A 3,794-nucleotide genomic window follows, 5' to 3' on the forward strand; every position below is an offset into this window, starting at 1 on the left:
CAGATACAGAATTCACCAACCATGCCCTAAAGGGAGAAATAACAAATAGTGTTTTTACATCTCAAAATAGGTCAAAATAGTAGTGCAAATAGATGGAATGATATATACATGAGTGATCAAACTGCCTCAACTTCTCTATTAGTGAATATTCTATTACTGTAACAAAATACTTGAGACAATCAGCTTAAAAAAAATCTTGGCTCCATTTTGGAGGTTTCAGTCTATGGTCAATTGAGCCTATTGCTTTTGGACCTGAGGTGAGGCACACATTATGGTGGGAAGTACATGGTAGAACAGAGTGCTCAATTCATTGTTACTGAGAATCAAAAAAGAGGAAGAGGTCAGTGCCCTAATTTCTCCTTAAGGACATGCTCTCAATAACCAGAAGACCTCCCACTTTGTCCCTACCACATAAAATTTCTGCCACCTCCCAGTCGTGCCATGTCCTGGAAAGCAATCCTTTAATGGGCCTTTGGGGGACACTTATCCAAACTCTGCCTGGTATAAATAAGAAGCAGTTCATGATCAGGTGGTGCCAACTTGAAATTCTTCATCCATAGTCATAATACATGTGAATCTGGATTGCTTTTATTCACCAATAGAAATGCTCTCAAACCCAGAATTAAAGGGCAAACCTTTAGGTGTTCAGCAGAAATATTTGGTGGTTACTTGCAACTATAAAGCCAGGAAACTTGGAGTTAGGGAACTTATCAGTGTCAGAGATGCAAAAGAAAAATGTCCACAACTGGGATTGGTTAATGGAGAAGACTCGGTCAATTACGAAGAAGAGATGTCTTATAATGTAACAGAATTGTTGGAAGAATTTAGTCCAGTTGTTGAAAGACTTGGATTTGATGAAAATTTTGTGGTAGTTACAGAAGTGGTCGAGAAGAAATTCCAGCAGCTTCAAAATGATGCACTTTCTGCAGTGACTATGTCAGGTCATGTATACAATAATCAGTCTATAAGCCTGCATGACATCATGTTATCAAACTACTAGTTGGATCTGATTGCAGCAGAGATTCGGGAAGACAAGTGTAATCATGTATAATCACTGGCTGTGCTGGAGTGGCATGTAATAAACTATTGGCAAAATTAGTTTCTGGTGTTTTTAAACCAAATCAACAAACAGTCTTGTTACCTGAAAATTGTCAAGATCTCATTTATACTTTGAATAAAATAAAGGACATGGCTCGTATTGGTTATAAAACTGCCAAACGTCTTGAAGCACTGGGAATCAATAGTGTGCATGATCTCCAGACCTTTTAATCTAAAATATTAGAAAAGGAATTAGGAATTTCAGTTGCTCAGCATATCTGGAAGCTCAGTTATGAAGAGGATAACTCTCTTGTGACACTTTCAGGACTTCCTTAGTCCTTTAGTGAAGAAAATTCACTTAAAAACTGTTCATAAAAAGTTAAAGTTGAAAAAAAAAAGATTGAAGAAGTACTTGCTAGCCTTTTGAAGAGAGTATCCCAAGATGGAAGGAAATCCCATACAATATGATTAGTAATCTGTCAGTATTCATCTGAGACTGTTGTGGTAGTTGTCAGTGCCCTATAATTCAGAAGTTAGGGACAGGAAATTATGATGTGATGACCCCAATGGTTGATATACTTATGAAATTTTTTCAAATTATGGTGAATGTGAAAATGGCCTTTCACCTTACCCTTTTAAGTGTGTGCCTCTGCAACCTTAAAGCACTAAATTACACTATGAAAGGGCCCATGGATTACTATTTAACATCATCATTATCAACAACATTATGCTCTGCCAAGCACAGTTTTAAAATAAAAGACAGTCATGTGGAAGATTTTTCCAAAGACAAAGAAACAAACTGGAATTTTTCGACCAAGTGGAAGAATTAAAAGTACAAGAACTGGAGAGTCTCCAATAGTTACTACAGGTTTTTCTAAAGAAAAAACGTGAATGAGTTCCCACTCTGTTTACTTCCTGAGGGTGTGGACCAAGAAGTCTTCAAGCAGCTTTCAGTAGATATTCAGGAATAAATCCTTTCTGGAAAATTTAGAGAAAATTTTCAAGGGAAAGGAAGTTTAAGTTGTCCATTACATGCTTCCAGAGGAGTATTATCTTTCTTTTCTACAGAACAAATGCAAGTTAGTCCCTTAAATCTTAGAGATAATTTAACAAATAACAAGCAGATACACTCTGTGTCTCCTTGTGAACCAGGAACACCAGGCTTAAGTAGCAGTAGTGCCTCTAATCTGTCTAGCTCAAAAGATTATTCATGCTCTATAGATAATCCATTAAAAGATGAACAAGTGAGTCAAGGACCTAAAGAATCTGAAGGATTCTTCCTCTCCCTCTCCAAATCCTGCTGTTCCTGTTTTCCATTTATTTCCAAATTTGCTGTGATCAACTTTTTTCCAAAAGTTGGGCTACAGATAGTCATACGCAAACAGCAGCAACAGCCTCTTGTCAAGGACTCACAGAAAACAGAGAGCAAGATTCTTCTGATGAGAAGGTTACTTTTCATCTGTTATCCATCCTCAACTTTTCTCTGAACTTCCAAAAGAGGTACAAAAACAACTGTGGACTGAGTGGAGGAGAGACCTGAATCAGATTTCCACATTGTACATGAAGTAAGCACGTTCAGAGAAACGGCTGAAAGCAAAGAGAGTATCACTGTCTTCAGATTAGCAGTTTATTAAGCTCTTCTAAATTAAACACTAGTAGTAATGTAGAAATCTGATGTAAAATTTTCAGGTAAAGTGAGAGTATATATAGCAAGTAAATTCCGGCACAAAGCATAAAAATCCTCATAACGAAAGCAATAATGTAAAAATATTATCTTTCTCTTATGTCTACGTCTGTTTTATGTTGCTTTTCAATAAAAGGAATATCATGGTCAAAAATGAGGAAAAAAGAAGGAGTTCTAAGATATAAGACATGGTTATTCAGATGTTGGTGTATCTCAGAAACACGTAGACATGCTCTTAAAAACAAGTGAAGTGAGTATGTCACCTCCAACTATCTGCTGACTCTTTGTGGTCAATGAGGAAAGATTAGTTTTCATAAAAAATTAGAATTTTGGAAAACTTGAATCCACCACTATGATCTTAATAGCTTGCCCATGCATCGAGATGTTTTGATGAGATTAATGATGCCATTCATGAATGGGATTTTTTTTTTAAGATTGTCTAACAAAACTATGTCCATATTTGGAAGATCTGTATAAATCAATGAACCAATATTTTCAATGCATCATATTGCAAAATTATTTATGAGAAAAAGTCCATTCAACGTGCAAAATATGCAGATGGATTTACTATAACAAAGCACAAAATGTTTATCCACACAATTTTGGGATATATAATACAGATAGCATTAAAAAAAATCTAGATTGGTATAGATTCAGAGAATATCCACAATTGTACTAAATATTCCTCCCTTTTAAAACTATATTATCTGTGTGAAGCTGAATTTCCTTCATATACCTGACTCAAATGCACCAAAATGAACAGCATACAGAAGCAGATGAGAATACAGCTGTCTTCTATAAATCCTATACCACTGCTATTCTTAAAAAAAAAAAAAGGGGAAAGAGAGAATAAAGAACACACACAATAATCTTCCCCAAAACCCCCATATGAAAATCTACATTTAAATATGTGTAACACATTTTTAAGAGTTCTTTAGGGCTCAGAATGTAGCATATAGCAGAGTGCTTGCCTAGTATGCTCAAGGCCCTGGACTCAAATTCCAGTAACACACACATACACACACATACACACAGAGTTCTTTGATTAATCAGAAATGATTTCATTCAGATC

The 3,794-nt window shown here is 35.7% G+C and overlaps 1 pseudogene across 1 annotated transcript; it reads left to right on the forward strand.

Moving 5' to 3' along the window:
- Positions 1–576: 576 nt before the first annotated feature.
- LOC306661034 (DNA polymerase iota-like) lies at positions 577–2,672 on the forward strand (annotated as a pseudogene). The gene has a single exon. The product of its transcript is annotated as a DNA polymerase iota-like (transcript).
- Positions 2,673–3,794: the final 1,122 nt, after the last annotated feature.

Source organism: Sciurus vulgaris, assembly GCF_902686455.1.
Source record: "Sciurus vulgaris genome assembly, chromosome: 5".
Lineage (NCBI taxonomy): Eukaryota > Metazoa > Chordata > Mammalia > Rodentia > Sciuridae > Sciurus > Sciurus vulgaris.